This window comes from Bufo gargarizans, chromosome 6 (genome assembly GCF_014858855.1).
Source record: "Bufo gargarizans isolate SCDJY-AF-19 chromosome 6, ASM1485885v1, whole genome shotgun sequence".
Taxonomy (NCBI): Eukaryota; Metazoa; Chordata; class Amphibia; order Anura; family Bufonidae; genus Bufo; species Bufo gargarizans.
Genome location: NC_058085.1, coordinates 176,056,131 through 176,077,945, shown reverse-complemented (window position 1 = coordinate 176,077,945; position 21,815 = coordinate 176,056,131).

The window sequence follows — 21,815 nt, the reverse complement described above, 5'->3', positions numbered from 1 at the left end:
CCACCCCCTCCTGTTGTTGTGGATGGTAATCTAGAGTTTCAGATATCCAAAATTGTTAATTCTCGTCGGGTCCGCCGCTCTCTTCAATATCTGGTGCATTGGAGAGGTTACGGTCCCGAGGAAAGAATGTGGGTTCCTGCGTCTGAGGTAAACGCCAACAGGCTAGTTCGGGCTTTTCATGCCTCTCATCCTGAGAGACCTGGTCCTGAGTGTCCGGAGGCCCCTCGTAGAGAGGGGGGTACTGTCACGAGGGTGTCAAGAACCACGCCTGAATCCGTTATACCCGGGGTCAGGAAGTCGCGGCTGAGCGCTCTATGTAGTAAGATAGGGCTGTTTCCTTATGGTAGCTTTCTGGGTTTGCTTTGCAACCCTTTTTGGCTCACTCAGGGATCCGTAGCTCCTTCTCCTCAGCTGTTCCTTGTCCAGCACTCCCAACCTCCTTATATTCCCCTCTCACACTTCTCTGGTTGCCAGATATAGAGCTTCCTGCCTGGATTTCTATACTGACCCACTGGAGCTGTGTTGCTGCGTTCTCTGGTTGTTGGTCCAGAACTTTTCCCTCGGGATCCCTGTTGGACCTTTGTGGTCTGCTGTGGTCGCCCACCTGGGTTATTGTGTTTGTCTGTATTGTCTGTCCTCTCCCTGGTGTTTTCCCTCTTAGTGTCAGTGGTGCGGACTAGCGATCCCACCAGCCCGTTCACTATCTAGGGCTCATTTTAGGGAAAGCCAGGGTTTAGGCATGTGATCGCCGCACTGGTGAGGAACCAGTCTAGGGACGTCAGGGCAGTCAGGTGCCAGCCGCAAGGTGAGTCAGGGGTCACCACCTTTCCCTCTCCCTTGGGCAGGGCTTTCCCTTTTCCCTCCGTGTGCGTGACGCAGGTCATTACAAAACCGCAGAATCAGAGTCATAAATATTGAGTTTTATTTGGCTGTTAACCCTTGTTTTGCTACTGGAAAAAATGGATTCAAATGTAAAATCTGCCAAAAAAGTGAAATTCTGAAATTTCATCTCCATTTTCTATTAATTCTTGTGGAACACCTAAAGGGTTAACAAAGTTTATAAAATCAGTTTTGTATACCTTGAGGGGTGTAGTTTCTAAAATGGGGTCATTTTTGGGTGGTTTCTATTATGTAAGCCTCACAAAGTGACTTCAGACCTGAACTTGTCCTTAAAAAGTGGGTTTTGGAAATTTTCCAAAAAATTTCAAGATTTGCTACCAAGGGTGAAATATATTGACTCAAGTTTATGACTATCATGAAGTACAATGTGTCACGAGAAAACATTCTCAGAATGGCTTGGATAAGTAAAAGTGTTCCAAAGCTATTACCACATAAAGTGACACATGTCAGATTTGCAAAAAATGGTATAGGAAGGAAGGTGAAAACAGGCCCGGGGTTGAAGGGGTTAATATGCAAAAGTAGTAAAACTTGAAAAAACTATATATACATTTGGTATTACCATAATTCTATCAAGCTGCAAAATAAAGATATTATATATACCACATGGTGAACCGCATACAAAATAAAAATAAAAAACACAGAATTTTAAAAAAGTGATCAAAAAGCCAAATACACCCCAAAATGATGGCAATAAAAAATATAGCTTATCCTACAAAAAAATGAGCCCTCACATAGCTCAGTCAACAAAAAAGTAAAAAAGTTATGGCACTTAAAAACCATTACAGCAAATTCTATGTTCGAAAATCCAGTACAAACACAAGTAGGGTGTTGCTGTATTCAGGAAAAAATGGGTAGTAAATTGTGGGGAATTTTTCATTTTCACCTGTTGGGTCAAAGTGCTCACTACACACCTTAAAAATTCCTTGGGTGGTCTAGTTTCCAAAATGTTTTCACACGTTTGTGGATTTCCAGTTTAGAGGTACCTTCAGGGTCTCTGCTAATGTGTGCCCAAAGATCAATCCAGCTAAATGTGCCCTCCAAAAACCATATGGCGCTCCTTCCTTTCTTAGCCCTGCAGCACATTACAACCACATATGGGGTGTTTATGTAACATGGAAAATCAAAGTGTAATAAATATTGTGGATTGTTCTGCTGTTTATCCTTGCTGCATTACAGGCAAACAATTAAATTAAAATGGAAAATCTGCAAAGGAGGGACATTTTTACATTTCACCTCCATTTTTCTTCAATTCCTGTGGAACATCTAAAGGGTTAATATTTCTAAAATCTGTTTTGAAAAAAATGAGGGGTATAGTTTCTAAAATGGGGTCATCTATTGGTGGTTTCTATTATGTAAGGTCTTCAAAGTGACTTCAAAACTGAATAGGTTCTTAAAAAAGTTGATTTTGGAAATTTTCTTTGAAAATTTTAAAAATTACTTCTAAAATTCTAAGCCTTCTACCATCCTAAAAAAAATATTAAATGACATTTATTACAAAATTATGCTTGCATAAAGTAGACATATGGTGAATATTAATAACTATTTTATGAGGTATCGCTATCTGTCTTAAAAGCAGGGGAATTCAAATTTAGAAAATAGAGAAAGTTTTTGGTACATTTGGGATTTTTTTAATAAATAGTTATTAGATTTTAGGACAAGGATCGTTGATCGAGGGAGTTATTATGCCTGATTATAGTCGGGGGGAAAAAATGTTCCTCCTAAAATGAGGAAAATTGGCTTCCAATGGATCAACTTGCAGGCTAACAAGCTGGACTGGATGGACAGATGTCTTTTTCAGCCTTATAAACCATGTTTCTATGTAATAAATGTAAAACCTATGGACACAAATTTACCACTAACATGAAGTACAATGGTATAAAGAAGAAAAAACTGGAAGTGCTGGAACCACTTGTTTGGTGCTGTCAGGCACAATGTCACAGGGTGCTGGGTGTACTTGGGGATACCTCGCTGACAGCGGGTGCAGGACACACCCACTGATGTCACTTATGATGCGCTGACAGGGAGTTCTCGCAGGGTTCGGGCTCGGCTGGGTAAGAATATATCCTGCAGGTTCTGTTATCTATGTAATGTCATGGTACCCAGGCTGTTAGCTGAAGAGCGCAAGCCGTCTGGGGTCGATCCACATACTGGACTGTAATATAGCACTTGTCTGGGGGCACTTAAAACATATATCACAATAAAAAGAGCCTATAAAAGAAACAAATGTATCTAATCCACGCTCAAGCTGGTGGAGGTGATACAAAGTTACAATTACTTAAAAACACAGTATATAGGAGGCTCTAAAATTGAATTATAGATATGAAGGATATATATATATATATATATAAATGAAAAAATTGGACTGCACTCCAGGCGTATCTTCAAACAATGTGTGTTTATTCACCCATATGTGGCATAGCGACGTATATATATATATATATATATATATATATATACACACACAGAGATAATTTATGTACCTAAGGGGGCTTGTGCACAAGACATAAATCTATAAATAAATAAATGAGTAACTAGCTAAAAATATATATACTATAGAATATTTATATGTAGAGTTATATATTCTAGACAAAAAAGGTTTACTTGGAACAAATATAAAAATACAGGTCTATCATGGATGCAGGTTTATGTACAGTACATGACATGCACATATAAATAGAGACAATCCAAAATAGGTAAATGAATAAATAGATAAACATTTTGAAAGAGAAAAAGGGACAAAAAGGCCCTATTTTCATATATAATTAATGGTCATACAGTCCTGATCAAAAGACCACTTGAAAAATGGAAAAAATCATATTTTACATTGTTGGATCTTAACAAGGTTCCAAGTACAGCTTCAACATGCCACAAGAAGAAATGAGAGTGAGACAAAACATTTTTTGAGAATTCAATTAATTGAAAAAACTGAAACAGACTGTTTTCCAGCTGATCCAAATTTTAGGAGCACATGCCTTTAAAAGGCCAAATCTGTGCAAAGATGTGGATTCATTGTCATTTTCTGTCAGGTAGTCGCACTTTGTAATGGCAAAGGCAAAAAAAAACTCTCCCTTTTTGAACGTAGTTGGGTTGTTGAACTGCATAAGCAGGGTCTCTCACAGCGCGCCATTGCTGCTGAGGTGGGACACAGTAAGACAGTCATTTGGAATTTCGTAAATGATCCTGAGGGTTATGAAACAAAAAAGTCAAGTGGAAGACCCCAAAAAATTTCATTAGGACTGAGCCGGAGGATCCAATTGGCTGTCCATCAAGACACTGGACGATCCTCGACCCAAATTAAGGCCCTTACTGGTGCTGACTGGAGCCCCATAACCATCAGACGGCATCTGAGACTGAAGGGCTTCAAAAACAAAAAACGTCTTCAAAGACCTCGTCTCCTTGAACGCAACATAACTGCTCGTTTGGACTTTACAAGAGAACACCAAACATGGGACATTCAAAGGTGGAAGAAAGTTTTATTCTCTGATGAGAAAAAATTTAACCTTGATGGTCCTGATGGTTTCCAACGTTACTGGCATGACAAGCAGATCCCACCTGAAATGTTTTTACGCGCCACAGTGGAGGGGGTACCATAATGGTCTAGGGTGCTTTTTCCTTCAGTGGAACAATGGAGCTTCAGGAAGTGCAGGGGCGTGAAACGGCCGCTGGCTATGTCTAGATGTTGCAGAGAGCATTCCTCATGACTGAGGGCCCTCGTCTGTGTGGTAACGACTGGGTTTTTCAACAGGACAACGCTACAGTACACAATGCCCGCAGGAAAAGTGACTTCTTCCAGGAGAATAACATCACTCTTTTGGCCCATCCTGCGTGTTCCCCTGATCTAAATCCAATTGAGAACCTTTGGGAATGGATGGCAAGGGAAGTTTACAAAGATGGACAACAGTTCCAGACAGTAGATGGCCTTCATGCGGCCGTCTTCACCACTTGGAGAAATGTTCCCACTCACCTCATGGAAACGCTTGCATCAAGCATGCCGAAACAAATTTTTGAAGTGATAAATAATAACGGAGGAGCTACTCATTACTGAGTTTATGTTTGGAAGTTGGATTTCTGTTTTGGGGGGGTTTTGTTTTTTTTTGGAGGTGTGGTCCTAAACTTTTGATCAGCTGGAAAACAGTCTGTTTCAGTTTATTCGTTGTTTTCATTAAATTGAATGCTCAAAAAATGTTTTGTCTCTCTCCAATTTCTTCTTGTTGCATGTTGAAGCTCTACTTGGAACCTTGTAAAGATCCAGCCATGCTAAATATGATTTTGATTTTAAACTTTTGATCAGGATTGTATATGTAGATGATCTCTTGAGATATATATATATATATATATATATATATATATGCATGTATCCCACATACACTAATTACATTAAGAAGTGGATTAAATGATACCCAAAAGAGGTCTATAAATTGTAACCTATTGTTAGATAATATAACAAATAGAAATGATAATAGTAGTGGGGTCTGCACTTATGGCTGAATGAGTTTGCATGTAGATGACCACATGTCTGCATGAACATGCATCCACATAAGCACACGCCTGCATATACAGGTCCTTCTAAAAAAATTAGCATATTGGGATAAAGTTTTTTTTTATTTTTTTATTAGAATATTATAATACAAAAATTTAAATCCATATTACATAATTAATATTATAGAGTCCATAAGTCCGCCAGTTCTAATCTGTGAACATAATTAACAATAATTTCATACAAGTATACATAATAGTGTCAACATTTAAAAATTCAAATGGAGGTCTCCTACTGGGGAGAGTGACAGGACTCACCCGACATCGAAGCTTAATAAAGCAGATGGACAAAAAGTCCCTTTTAGCCCAAATTCTAAAGGGATAAGAGGCCTGAAGTCCGGTCAGCCGCCAAGCAGCGAGCGCCGCTCGCGCACGCCCTCCCCCAGACACGGGTAATACGAGCGGAAGGATTGGCACCCGTATGGCCGATCGCTTGATATTCCCATACTGCCTAAGAGGCGAGCTTACAGCGATCTTTAATTGCAAGCGTTTGATGAAGCAAATACCGGAAGGGGGGGTCCAGCAGTCTTTTGCCACAGTGGTGGAAAACCCACTCGCATATTTTACTGCCTCATCCTCATATGATTAAATTGGATATCCGGACCATAATTCGCCGTGCCTCGCGTTTATTCACATAGATATTTTGTGCAGCAGAGAACTCGAATCGAGTGTCACTCGGCAGTCGCCGGCAGTTGAGAAAAATATAAACAGAAAGCAGAGCCAGAGACCCGCTCTGTCTCCTTAAAGGAGCACATAATAGCGTGCCATCAAGAGTGACACATCCCTACCCGCAATCGAACCCCATGTCTGACGGGAAGAGCTGTACCCCGAGCCGCGCCCGGTACCCGGACGCCCCCGTGTTCCAAGCCACAGTCCCCTGCCCATGTACCGCTCGATATTATAAATAGATGCAAATTCCCACCATTATTTAGTGCCGTGAAGCCCCCCCTCCACCAGTCCTAGAGACCCTCCTGTGCTCAGATATACCTTCACATTCTTCATCTATGAAATACATGCAGAAAAGCCGGACAAATAGAATTTTCCCCAACTCACCCCACCAACCCCCCCCCCCCCACCTTGCAGGGAAAAAAAAAAAAGAAAGAAGGATCCTAATTAATTGGCCGTATCCCAATCTTTCCATAAACTATTCCACTTTAAATAGGATCCTCTTTGTTTATACAGGATCTTCTCGTAGCTTTTCACTTTCTCCACCAGGCCCAGCCAGTTATTACAATCTGGGGCGGAAGAGCAAAACCAAGACCTAGAAATCAGGAGCCTAGCCAAGAACATCACCTTAATCAACAAATGACTTTTTATGGGTTGATAATTAACCTCAGATAAATCTCCCAGGACTCATATCCTGGGGGACAAAGGAACAACAATTTTAAGTTTACGCGCCAGATTCTTTTGGACCAGGCTCCAGTACCTACTCACCATTGGGCAGTCCCAGAACAGATGTAGATGATCTGCCCCGGGATCGCCACAGCGGGGGCAGTCAAAGGAGGCCCTGAGTCCTCTTCTATATAACCAAATAGGTGTCGCATATATTTTGTGCAAAATATTAAATTGTACAACAATGTGGTTAGAATTGTGTGAAACCAATTTTAAACTTTCCCCTATATTCTCCCAATTTGGGGGGCCCACCTCTGAAAGAAGAGAAGACCAGGCTCTCTGTCCTGGGGAAAGAACATCCAAAAAAAAAATTATCCATTAAGTGTCTATAACAGTGAGATAGTTTATTTCTCGTGACAGTTTTCTTACAAATTAAATCCTGTAAAAATACAGGAGTGTCTATAGTAAAAAGGTGACTATTCAAAGTGCTGAAAAGTGCTGACCTCAATTGAAAATATGCAAACCAAGCCACCTCACCTAAATTTGCCCTTAATTCCATAAGGGACAGAATTTGTCCACCACTGACTACTTGATGTAAGTACTGCACATTTTTAGTCCTCCAATACTGGCGGCAGCTTAAGTCATTTAGATTAAGAAGTTTCGGGTTATGCCATAATGGGGTGCAGACAAGCGATGCCTTAACTCCGCACCAACGCCTTATAACCGACCAAGTCTTTATAGCCATTCTGCAGAAAAGTGTGTACCCGCTCAGTGTGTTTAATAGGTAATCGGATTCCAATACGGTGAAAAAATCTGAAAAACCTGCATCTTTCACCACTTTACTGCAAAAAGGACTATTTTCCCAATCATTAAAAAGGCAGAGTTGGGAGGCCACAAAATAGCCCCTAAAGTAGGGGAGGTTGAGACCTCCCCGACTGTAGGGCATGGAGAAATAGAGTGCCTTCAGTCTCACACGCTTCCTCCCCCATAGTAAGTCATTGAGCATCCGCTCTATCAATCTAAAATGCTTATCTGTAATCCATATAGGCGAGTTGCGCAGGACATAAAGAACCTGGGGCAGCACTACCATTTTTATTAATGAAATTCTATCCGCTCTTGCTAGCAGGATTTTTTGCCATATCTTAATTTTTGCTCTTAACTTCATCAACAAAGGAATCAAGTTAAGTTGTAAATATTCCTGAGATTTAGCAGAAACTGTTATCCCCAGGTACTTTATTGAGTCAGAGATCGTTAACTGATTATTAGATTCACCTCGCAACTCGTCTATAGGGAGAAGGACGGTCTTCTCCCAGTTGATCTCAAGTCCAGACAAATCAGAAAAGTGACCAACCAGGTCCATTATGCGAGGGAGGGTGGTATCTGTTTGATGAATAAAAACCAGAATATCATCTGCGTAAAGGGATACACGGTCATGCTTCCCCATTATGCCAAAGCCAGCCACCTCCGGATCTTGTCGTATCATGGCCGCTAGAGGTTCGATATAAATATTGAATAAAAGGGGGGAAAGGGGACAGCCTTGGCGGGTGCCTCTTCCCAAAATGAAGCTCTCTGTCGTCGAATCATTGATCCTAATCCTGGCAACTGGGGAATTGTAGAGTAACTGGACCATCGCCATAAATCTTGGGCCAAAGCCCATTTTTTTCATTACCTCCCAGAGAAAAATCCACTCCACCCTGTCGAAGGCTTTAGTGGCATCCAGCGACAGGATGGAGCGGGCGCCACGCCCCAGGGATTGAATATTCATAAATAGCCTGTGCAAATTGTGATGGGTGCCCCTGTTTGGCATAAAGCCGTTTTGATCTGGGTGAATAATCGTGGGGATAACCCGCGAGAGCCTCCTAGCCAGAACTTTTGATAGTAACTTAGCATCGGTATTTAATAAGGATATTGGTCTATAGGAGCTCAATTCTGCCGGGTCTTTATCCTTTTTTGGAATTAAAACAATGAGGGCCTCCATCATAGAGTGTGGTAATCTCCCTCCCTGTGCTGCTTGGGAGAAAACCTCCAACAGCTGGGGGAGGATCACATCACTATACTTGCGATAGACCTCATATGGAAGGCCATCTGCTCCTGGCGATGAGTTCCCCGAAACAGACCCGAGGGCCTCCTGCAACTCAGTAAGAGACAGCTCCTCCTCCAGATATTCTTTTTGAACTTCATTTAACGTAGAAAGTGGAATTTTCTCCAGGAACCGCATCGCCAGTTCAGACGACAGTCCAGGGGAGGATCTATATATCTGAGCAAAATATTGTAGAAAGGTATTCCCAATTCCCTCTGAATCTGTTATGGTTTCGCCCTCTGCATTGCGGATCGAAATAATAGATTGTTTTTTCTTATCTTGTTGTGTAATTATTCTAGCTTAAAGCTTACCCGGATGTCCAGACTCGATAAAGTAATTGAGCCCCTTGAAGAATACCCTGTGATTTGCTTTCTCTGTTACGTATTTCTCCAAAGAGCAGCTAGCCTTCTGCATCTCTTCCCTGTTATGCTCAGTAGGGTGGCTAGCATATCGCTCAACTGTGAGTGCAGCGATCTTAACCAATTCCTCCTCTTTCTTCCTAAATGTTCTCTTTGCTGCGGCAATCTCACTTATAAAGACCCCCCTCAAATATGCTTTCAAGGCATCCCATACTGTATTGATGTTGGCAGAGGGAAGATTCACCTCCCAAAAGGAGGACATCAGTAGTTTCATCGACTGCAAATTGTCCAGAATAGTGAGCCAATATGGATTCAGCTTAAATCCTAGCCCCCCAATATCCTTATTCTTCCCGCTGCGAACCTCAACCAATACGGGTGAATGGTCCGAAACTGTTCTTACTCCGTATCGCATCTTACGGATATTACTCAAGTTGCTCTCATTAGTAAATGCTAGATCGATCCTAGACATTGCTCTGCCCCCCCCTGCTGACACAGGAATATACTCTCTTTCCTCCACCAAGATATTCTCATATATCCACCACTCCCACCTCAGAACAGAATTGAGGCAGCGGGGAATTACAGGGATACCTCCCCCTTTCCGCATCTAGTGAAAATCTGTCTTTATTAGGGTCAATGACCGCATTAAAATCCCCCATCAGGATTAAGCGGCATTCTGGTCTCTTTTCAAAAAAAGCATTAACTGAAGCAGTGGGTACATTGAGAATGGCGGAGGTATATAGAAAAAAGCTAGGATATAGCTGTCGCCATACAGCTTGCCATGCAAAAAGATAAATCTGCCCTGGGCATCTATATAAGATTTTTAAGGGTGAAATCTATGGAGTTATGAATAAGAACCGAAATACCCCTGGAAGAGCCACTAAAGGTGGAATGATACGATTGGGACTGCCATCCCGTTGTCAGGCGGAACAAGGTTTCTTTGGTTAGGTGAGTTTCTACTATACAGATAATTGCTGGAAGATATCTTTTTAATGCATCCATAACCGCTTGCCTTTTAACTCTTTCCCCAAGTCCTGTAACGTTCCAAGCTACAATTCTAGTGGACATCCCTCACAAAAAAAAAAAACAATCCTGCAAGGTGGGTTCCTCCCCCCCCCCTCCCTTGATCCGCCCGAACTAGTCAGCGAACCTCTAACCTCCGGCCGTTCTCCCCCAGCCTGGCCCCCCCTCCTATCCCTTCAATCATAATGATGCACAATTTCAAATGCCCATTTGATCCATCCAGTCTGATGCTTGTTGTGGTGTCTCAAAAAAAAGGGAAGTCCCGTTATGAATTACTCTTAATTTCGCTGGATACTGTAGGGAGTATTTAATCTCCTTAGCCGCCAAGCGTTTCTTTATCTCTATAAAGTTTCTTCTTCTTTCCTGGGTCTGCCGCGCAAAATCAGGAAAGAAGAGCAGTTTAGTGCCCTGATATTCAATAGGTGTACATTCTCTTGCTCTTCTCAAGATCCTATCTCTATCCGCGGACAGTGATAATTTAATTAAGACTGCACGCGGCGGTCTCCCTGGGATAGGTTTCCCTCCTGGAATTCGGTGGGCTCTTTCTATTTGAAACATAGAAGAAAAGTTATCGCTGCCAAGACTATTCATAACCACATCTTTAAGTTGTTCCTCTAGATGTCGGCCTTCAACTCCTTCTGGGAAACCAATTATACGGACGTTGTTGCGCCTTGACCTATTTTCTAGGTCCTCTAACTTGCTTTGAAGTGCTTGATTTTCTGAGGCAAGAAGCAAAGTTTTAGATTTTAACATGCCCATGTCAGTTTGCAAAGAGTCAACAGATTTTTCCACACTAAGGACCCGATCCCGAATCTTTACTAGATCTTCTCTTATTAGTGAAATATCACTCTGCACTGATCCCAATTGAGTGGACATTCCTTGCACTAAAGTGCCATTGTTTTCCACAGCGCTTAGGATTTTGTCCAAGACGGATAGGTCGTATTCAGTTCGCATTTGTGCAGAGAGACTTTCCTCGCCTACCTCCTGGTCTGCGTCCTCTAGTCCATCCTGAGAAAGTTCGTCATTTTGGGAAATTTTAGCGAATTTTTTCACCTTAGCAGGAGGTTTAGTTTTAGCTGGGTTCTTTTCATTTAAAAAGGGCGATTTCAGAAACTTATCGATTTTGTTCTCTGGGGTCTTAGCCCCAGGCTTAATTGCAGAAGAATCAACTGAACGTCGCTTTGGGGCCATTCTCACCAATTTTCCCCCCTTTTTTTTCCTTCTACTTGAGTTTCTTCTTGAGTTTTCCTTTCCCTTTTTCCCCTGCTAGATTTTTATTTTTATTTTATTTTTATCTTATTGTTATTTTTTTTGTTATTTTCCACAACTTTTTCCCCTTTTTTTTTTTAATTACCCCTTTTCCCCCCTGCCTCCCCTATATCCTCGCCTTTATCTTTTCTTTTGCTTTATACTCTCCTTTATATTTCTTCTATTTCTTTTCTCCCCTAATGTTCTTTCACCTTTTAACCCTTTTCCTGTCCCCTTTTTTCTATCCTTTCCCTTCCTCCCCCCCCTTTTTTTTTTTTTTTTTGCGTGACGCAAAATTTCAACAAAAAACTATGCCCTCTTTGCTGCCGTATGCACTGCTAACCCCTCTCTACACCAGTATAGCGGAAAAACCAGCAGTACGGCAAATGTAGAATAAATAAAGTAGGGTTTCTGTTCTCACGTGTCCAGGGTATGGTGTCCAGAGCCTTAGTCCCGATGCACGCCGTAACTGGCGGAGAAGAGGGGAGACAGCAATATCGTATAAAGTGGCAGCGAGATATCCAGCAGAGTGGCAGTCCAGTAACAGGAAAGAGCGGCAGGGCAGGCACCAGCAGAGCCAATCAGTCGGAGCCAGTAGAGGGACCCAGCAGGTAAAGCAACCGCAACGAGGACAGCAGACGAGGGACGGCAGACGGCAGACGGAGGAGCGGGGCAGCGAGGAAGCCAGATCCAGGGGCAGAGCCTGAGAGCGACACCCACAGCCAAAAGAGCGAAGCGGCAGCAACCAACAACGGCAGCGGCAGAAGCAGCAGAAGCGATCCGGCAATCAGACCAGATATGAGGTGCGGCGTCACGGATCACAACTCGGGGCATCAGCTGTTTGGCTTCAGCTGTTCGGCATCAGCCTGGAGGGGAGAGGCCAGCACTGGGGAGGATCGAGACGCGACGTACTCACGTCATCCCGCCGTGACCACCCCCATATTGTGATAAAGTTCATTATTTTCTGTAATGTACTGATTAACATTAGACTTTCATATATTTTAGATTCATTACACACCAACTGAAGTAGTTCAAGCCTTTTATTGTTTTAATATTGATGATTTTGGCATACAGCTCATGAAAACCCAAAATTCCTATCTCAAAAAATTAGCATATGATGAAAAGGCTCTCTAAACTAGCTATTAACCTAATCATCTGAATCAACTAATTTACTCTAAACACCTGCAAAAGATTCCTGAGGCTTTTAAAAACTCCCAGCCTGGTTCATTACTCAAAACCGCAATCATGGGTAAGACTGCCGACCTGACTGCTGTCCAGAAGGCCATCATTGACACCCTCAAGCAAAAGGGTAAGACACAGAAAGAAATTGCTGAACGAATAGGCTGTTCCCAGAGTGCTGTATCAAGGCACCTCAGTGGGAAGTCTGTGGGAAGGAAAAAGTGTGGCAGAAAACGCTGCACAACGAGAAGAGGTGACCGGACCCTGAGGAAGATTGTGGAGAAGGACCGATTCCAGACCTTGGGGGACCTGCGGAAGCAGTGGACTGAGTCTGGAGTAGAAACATCCAGAGCCACCGTGTACAGGCGTGTGCAGGAAATGGGCTACAGGTGCCGCATTCCCCAGGTCAAGCCACTTTTGAACCAGAAACAGCGGCAGAAGCGCCTGACCTGGGCTACAGAGAAGCAGCACTGGACTGTTGCATGTCATTCGGAAATCAAGGTGCCAGAGTCTGGAGGAAGACTGGGGAGAGGGAAATGCCAAAATGCCTGAAGTCCAGTGTCAAGTACCCACAGTCAGTGATGGTCTGGGGTGCCATGTCAGCTGCTGGTGTTGGTCCACTGTGTTTTATCAAGGGCAGGGTCAATGCAGCTAGCTATCAGGAGATTTTGGAGCACTTCATGCTTCCATCTGCTGAAAAGCTTTATGGAGATGAAGATTTCATTTTTCAGCATGACCTGGCACCTGCTCACAGTGCCAAAACCACTGGCAAATGGTTTACTGACCATGGTATTACTGTGCTCAATTAGCCTGCCAACTCTCCTGACCTGAACCCCATAGAGAATCTGTGGGATATTGGGAAGAGAAAGTTGAGAGACGCAAGACCCAACACTATGGATAAGCTTAAGGCCGCTATCGAAGCATCCTGGGCCTCCATAACACCTCAGCAGTGCCACAGGCTGATTGCCTCCATGCCACGCTGCATTGAAGCAGACATTTCTGCAAAAAGATTCCCAACCAAGTATTGAGTGCATAACTGAACATAATTATTTGAAGGTTGACTTTTTTTGTATTAAAAACACTTTTCTTTTATTGGTCGGATGAAATATGCTAATTTTTTTAGATGGGAAATTTGGGTTTTCATGAGCTAATGTTTAATGTTTATCAGTACATTACAGAAAATAATAAACTTTATCACAATATGCTAATTTTTTTAGAAGGACCTGTACATGCATCCACGCGTGCATCCCTACCCTCTGAGTCTAAAGGAAGTAGGTCAAGATTAGTGAACCATGTGCTGTATTTGGCAGCAATTGTGGATATATATATATATATATATATATATATATATATACATTGATAATAGATATATGTATTATCGAAGATACATGTATAGAAGTAAGCATTAATGTAATGTTATATGATTGTTTTGTTCATTTTGTTCAGACCATGCGGAGTTAGGGTGTCAAGTTGGTAAATCCAGAAAATGTCCTGTTTTTGTAAGTTAAATGGGTTTTCAGGTATGTACTGTACTCTATTGGGGTGACTTTATTGGGGTGACTTTCTCTATCCGGTGTGGAGGCACAGTGTCTTGAGAGGCTGTGTTTCTGATATTGTCATTGTATGCTATATCCGTGCTGGTTTATACGACAATGTATTGCTTGCGTGGTACTCCCCACGTACTGCAGGCCGCACCCGCATTCGATCAGATATATGATGTACATGGAGTGGCACATCATATGTTGTTTTATAGGAAAGACCATTCCATTGTATTTTGAAATAAAAGTAGTCTGTGTGATAATTATTCAGCACAAGCACCGGTTTGATCTGCATCTAAAACTCCCCGGTTCCCTTGATGTTATTGTTTTAGAACTATTTTCCTTGATGTTATGCTGTCTGGGTTTGCTGGGGGCTAGGTTGCTCTTGATGGTTGGGGCCCGCCTATAAGTAATTTTTGGGGTACAGGAGAGATATTTTGCTAGGTGCGGGTCCTGACGTAATATGTGCCAATGTTTGGCCAGTATCTCTTTGATGTATTTATTTGAGGTGCTGTACTGTGTTATGAAGTTTATATGATCTGGTCCTTCATTTTTCTTTATGGTTTTTACTAGGCATTCCTCTTGCTATGATGATAAACTTTTTGTTATTGCATTTTTTATAAGCCGGGTTAGATATCCCTTTTCCGAGAACCTTTTTTTGATAATGTGACTTTGCTGTATGAAGTCATTTTCATTAGTGCAGTTTCGCCTTAGGCTACATTCACACTCGCATTTGGTGCTTATCAGCATTTTGGTGTCCGCCTCCAAAGCCGAATGGAGGCGGAAAGGAGCCAAACTGAACCAAATTGATGCATTCTGAGGTGATCCTTATCAATTCAGAATGCATTAAGGGCAAACTGAACCGTTTTGGACGGCTTGTGAGATCCCTGAATGGATCTCACAAACGGAAACCAAAACGCCAGTGTGAAAGTAGCCTTATCCGTTTACATTGGCTATATGGTATATATTTTACCCATTCTTTATGGTGAAAGCTGGAGAAGTGTCTGTAACTATTTGTGTCAACAGACTTAAAGTAAGTTTTTGTAGAGATGATGTTTTGAAAATTCTATTTCTGTCTTATAAAAATTCAGACTAAAGGTAATGCCCCAATCCGTGCAATTTCGGGACTCGCTAAAGGACTTGGCGGATCTTTCATCTCCATTCCATATGATGAATATATCGTCGATGTATCTTTTGAAATATACAATACAATCTTTATGGATGGGATGGTTGGCAATGTGTATTTTTTCCAGTTTGGGCTGGATAGGGAAACTTCTGCTGTAGGTGGGGGGAGGGGGGTTGTTGGTTCTGAGGTAGTAGGGAATATTCCTGGGCTGTTCGGCATGAGACTACTGGTTTTTGGGAGCTGGGAATTAGTATTATAACAGAAAGTAAAGATATGGCTATTTTTATTATTCTTTTTATTGTTATCAGAGTATGAATTCAGTTGTATAAGTTGTCTGGTTCCAACTGCTTGGCCCCCAGAGTGCTGGGATATTGGACTGGTGTGATGGTCAGTTTTTTTTTTTTTTTTGGTTTTTTGTGATGATCGTTAGTGAAAAAACTAGTTTTATTTTTTACTTCATATGTACGGTTGTTTATTTTTGGTCTCGTATTTGCTCCTATGATACCTGTTTATCTACTACTATCCTATAGTCCTAAATGACTAGTGGGGGGTGTTTGTTCTACTTCAGAGGACAGATGACCCCGTTTTTTTGGGAGATGGTATTGTCCTTATTCCCTGTCTTTCCTATTCCTTTGTAATTTATTGGACTTTTTGGCAACAATATGTTATTCATTTTGCTATATTCTATTAGTAAGATTATGATTGATATTGGCAAAATCTTTGGGTGTGGTGAAATGTCGCATGGATTCTATATCTTTTTCTACTGTATTTGTGTATATATCAGTAAGGGACTTCCTTTTATTAATGATAAGTCTTATTGAACCCGCAGTACATTGATCCAAGTAGTCGTTTCACTCAAATGAAAAGACCGGATAATCCGGGAACGTTGGTGCAATTTGTAGTCTTAGGCCTCTTGTGGCTAGATTTTCTTTCAGGTAAATGTTTAAAAACATTATATCCAAATGATGGTATAGTTCATTCCCCAGGTTGTTTTCTAATGATTTACCAAATATCTTCCAAAGTCTCAGTCTCTTCTGGGGTATGGTTTGCTGAAATGTCAGTGGTTGACCCACTGTTGTTCTGGGGGGCCTTGTTCCTGGCAGTGTAGCGGGATACCATATTTTCCCGTTGTTGTAGAGAGATGGTCCCATTGTTGTAGACGGTGCATGAAGTATTCCATTATATTGGGTTTGATACTATTACCGTTAATGTTCAATGTGATTTACACATCAAGTACCAGATGCTGCTTCCTTTTCTTGCTTTTTATATTCACATGAAGTACAATGGGGGGGATACATCAAGACTGGCCGATCTGCCAGCCTTGATCTCCCTGCACTGGCGTGAGATGCGCCTGATTTGTTAAGAGGCAGAAGCCTCTTAATAAATCAGGCACATCCCTGCACTGCTGTGCACCAAAAACTGAAGTCTGCGCCAGCTACCGGCAGGTGTAGATTTCAGCTATAACTTCCGCTACTTTCTGGGAAAAGTTATTGTAAATGCGCAAAACCATGCCCCTTCCGCTAAACCACGCCCCATTTTCTCTGCACTTCGGGAAAGTTCAGAGAACCTCAAATAGTCGCAAATTATGGTGCACAGATGCCTTGCGCCTTAATTTGAGACTTTGGCATACAAACAGGGAAGTACCCCAATGTGTCATGAGAAAACATTCTCAGAATTGCTTGGATAAGGAAAAGCATTTCAGATTCACAAAATTAGGCTTGTTCTGGAAGGTAGGTAAATGGCCTGGTCTGATAGTGGTTAATTTCCATTGACATCATGGAGTGATCAGACATTGATTAATGACACCATAACACTTCTTTATTCCTTATAAAGATTTGATTAAGTGCACAGAACTTTAAGAAGGGAGGGCATAGTATTTAATGGAGCATTTACATGTACTGACTGAGCAGGCAATGACCAGTAAGGAACCATTCCTTTCTGATAATTGATCACTTGTCAGAGGAGTTAAGAGCTGCATTTACATGCAGCAATAGCCTCCGCTATATGGAGACGAGCAACCACTACTGCAATTGTTCGTTCCCATGCAGATTCATTGTTTCTTGCACCAGATGACAGCAAGATGTGCTGCCCAGAAATTATGATTTTGGTGTTAGCATGAATGATTATTTCACCCGATGAACAAGCATTTGCTTATTCATCTGGTGATCTGCCGAACATGAGCCAATTATCGTGAATGAGCGTTCATACAAACATTTGTACCCAATAATTTGTACGATAATAGTCCTTTATAAAAGGACCTAGTTCACATTTCAGTATCTCAAACTGAACCAATTGCTTAATTACAATATTTTTAATAGCATGTTACAAGTAGAGATGAGCGAATCGTCATCAACTGATTCCACATAGATGTCAACAGAACCTGTTCTATTAAATGCTTATACAAGTAGAGCCCCCCCGACAGAGTGGGGTGGGTGTCAGCAGTAAGTTTGTGTTGACGTCACTGATTATTTTGCCCTTCCTCTGATCCGTCAGAACAATAACCCACAAAAAATGGATCCTGTCTGTGGAGCCTCCGCCTTCACTCGGTAATGCAAAAAAAAAAGGAGTGGATCTAAAACAGAGATGACACGTGAACTGAATATTTTCAAGTCTTCTGTGTTTTGTACCCACTGCTGATTTTGGCTACCAAATCATAAGCCATTTCTGATGGGACCATTAAGGCCTTAACAGCTGCTAGACAGACATGATCCGTTGTGCTCATTTTTCCTTCCTTCTGACAGATAAGAAGAAAGGTCAAATAAATGATGATGTCAGCCAAGTCAAAAGGGCTAAATAGTGGCCTGTCCGCTTGGATCATCAGGAAATCGTTTATGGCCTTTCTCTGTTTATACAGTCGGCCCAACATATGGAGGGTGGAATTCCAACGGGTGGAAACGTCGCATATCAGCCTAAGTTGGGGGATGCCATAAGGAGGGTGTGCTTTGCGGTGTACGAGTGGCTGAAGTGCATGCATGTTTCCTGCCTATTTTTAGGATGTCATGCAGATGGGTGGAAGACTTCAGGAACCTCTTGACAACAAGATTAAACATGTGTGCCATGCAGGGTGCATGGCTCAGCCCTCCTTGATGCAGCACCGACACAATGTTCTTCCCGTTGTCGGTCACCATGGTTCCGATTTTCAGTTGTCGAGGAGAAAGCCACGATTCGATTTCTTGCTGAAGGACATGGAGCAGTTCCTCCCCTGTGTGACTCTGTTCGCCCAGGCAAACCAGGTGAAGAACAGCGTGAGACCACCGTGCCCTGCACATGTGGTATACTGGAGGGGCACTGTGAATTGTCCCTGCAGTGGAGGCTAAGGATACGGTGGAGATGGAAGTGGCATCACCTGGCCAAGTTGCTGGTGTGGCTGTGGAGGAATCACATTCACCCAATGGGCCGTAAAGGACATGTATTGTCCCTGACCGTAGTTATACACGGCAAACAGGGCTTTACAACATATAACTGCACCGCACAAGGGCAAATAGGACGTACTCTAGAAATATTTCCTTGTAATAAACCCTGTTAATTGCAGTATCAAACACCCAAATAACAAGAACGGTTTGCTGGAATTACAGAGCTGTATAATAGCAATTTTGATCCCTAGTCAGTGCACCAAGGTGTAATAGGATTGTTCCTATTACCCAGTCTGTAACTTCCCCTACCACCTTGTTCTAAACAAATGCTGTGGAATGATTCCTCCCTTTCCTTTCCCTGCACTTATAAATCGTTTTTTAACCACAATCAAGTCTTTCCTATGGCAGAATCTAAGTTGGCTGCCGCTATTTATAGGGATGTGACATCACAGGGCTGGCTGGCTTCTGATTGGCTGCATGCATGGCATTATGAGTGATCCTGCCTTTCCAGAGTTCCTTTCTCCATGTCCTCACACGTGCAGCAGCCAATCTAGGAAAAAACGCAATTCATTACTACAAAGAGTGAGGAAATTCGCCTTCGGTGCAAATCAAATTTTCCCTGAAATTCGGAACAAATTCCATTTTGTCAGCTTAGATTCGCTCATCTCTAGTTACAAGACATATGGAAACAGCTTGTGAACACACTGGAAGTTGTTGTTAGCAAAAATATTAGATTCTTGAATAAATCACAGTTTGCTTTCAAAAGATCTTTCAATAACTAATCTGTCTTAAAATGTAATTTTTGAGGGTTTGTACACCTTCGGTTGCCTTTTTGGCCAGACAGCTCCCCACACTATGTCTGACTCCTTCCCCCATCCCCCATCTCTGTGCTCTAATCCCCACTGGTAAACTTCCTGTTTGATGGGGGTCACATGGCTATGGGAGCCAAAGACTGACCCAGTGATGTAATGCACAAGGATGCTATAAATCAGGAATCAAGACAGCACTACCTGTATAGGCTCTCGTGCAGGGACCTGTGAGGGTTAAAACTCCATGTTGTGCCTTGTACAGACATTTCATGTTATAAGTAGGGTTGAGCAAACCCGAACTGTAAAGTTCGGGTTCGTACCGAACTTTAGGATTTTTGGACCCTGCACATTTCTGTAAAAGTTTGGGTTCGGTGTTCGGTGATTTCTTGGTGCTTTTGAATGGCTGCAGAGCAGTCAATCAACAAGTGTTTAACTGTGTGCCTTTAGAAGCCATCACAGCCATACCTACTAATGGCATGGCTGTGATTGGCCAGTGCAGCATGTTACCCAGCCTCTATATAAGCTGGAGTCACGTAGCGCTGCATGTCACTCTGCTGTGCTTAGTGTAGGGATAGGATGCTGCTGCTGTGAGGGAGAGAGTAGGACAGAATCTTTAATCAGAACTCCAATTGAACTTAGCGATCTACTTAGATTTTGTTGTGTGGGTGCAGTGCACAATCTTTTTACCCTGCCCTAAGCCCAGTGACAGAGAAAAATACATTTTTCCGTTTGTTAGTTAGGTGGTCGGTGGCGGCCATTTTATGTAAACTCAGTGCACCAGCAAATCCAAGCTTGAAATACTGCAATAATAATCTGGTTTGAAAAGAAAAAAACTTTTTGGGCTATATTCTACATCTGGTGCCTTTTCAGCATTAGTCAGTGTGCAATTTAAGCTAGAAATACAGCTATAAGTTAAAAAAACACCCTTTGTGGGCCAAATATACAATTTTAGAGCCCTTGCTGCATGTGCACGTGTGAAATTCAAGCGTTATATACTGCTGTCATATTCTGTTAGTAAAAAAACACCCTTTTGGGTAAAATACTTAATATTGCAGCCTTTGCTGCATCTGTTATTGTTAAAAACAAGCTTGAAATACTTCAATAATTTACTGCTTTGAAAAAACACACATTTTTGGCAATACCCTGCATCTGGGGCCTCTGCCGCATTAGTCAGTGTGCATTTTAAGCTAGAAATACAGCTATAATTTTCTGGGTTTAAAAAACACCCTTTTTGTGCAAAATACACAATTTTACAGCCCTTGCTGCATCTGCACGTGTGAAATTTAAGCGTTATATACAGCTGTCATATTCTGTTAGTAAAAAAAACACCCTTTTTGGGCAAAAAACTAAATTTTGCAGCCTTTGCTGCATAGGTCATTGTGAGATACACCATTTAGATACTGTTGTTCTATTCTGCTATTAGAAAAATACCAATTTTGGGCAAAAATCTTAATTTTGCAGCCTTTGCTGCATATGTTATTGTGAGATACACCCTTTAGATACTGTTGTTCTATTCTTTAGGCGTTCTCACCCTGCTGCTGCTCGCCTGCCAGCTCTGCAGCGTAACTTCGGCCTTCCCACTCACCGCCTCATATGCAAAGTGCCCACAAGGTGGAACTCCACCTTGCACATGTTGGCCAGACTGTGCGAGCAGCAGCAGGCAATACTGGAGTTTCAGCTGCAGCACGCATGGGTAAGTCGCTCTGCGGAACAGCACCACTTCACCACCAATGACTGGGCCTCCATGTGAGACCTGTGTTCCTTGTTGCGCGGTGTCGAGTACTCCACCAACCTGGCCAGTGCCAATAACGCTGGTCTCAGAGTTACTATCCCACTTCTATGCCTCCTTGAAAAAACACTGCTGTCGATGACGGAAGAGGATGTGGCACAGGAGGAAGAGGGATCATTTCATAGGGTTTCCGGCCAGTCATTCACAAGTGGCTCCGAGGGTGGGGTCCTGCACCCACAAACGCCAGGTACACAATTGTCCAGCCAGGGCACAGTTCTGGAGGATGACGAGGTGGAGGATGAGAAGGAGGAGATGGAGGAGGAGGGGCCATGCTCACAGCAGGGTGGCACCCAGTCCAGCTCATAGCCATCACTGGTGAGTGGCTGGGGGGATACGGAGGACACAGACGATACACCTCTGGGCAGCCTGGCACACATGAGTGATTACATGCTGCTGTGTCTCCGCAACGACCGCTGAGTTGCCTACATTCTAACTTGTGCTGATTACTGGGTGGCCACGCTGCTGGATCCTTAATTACAAGGACAACGTACCGTCCTTAATTCCGTCACTGGAGCGTGATCGTAAGATGTGCGAGTACAAGCGCAT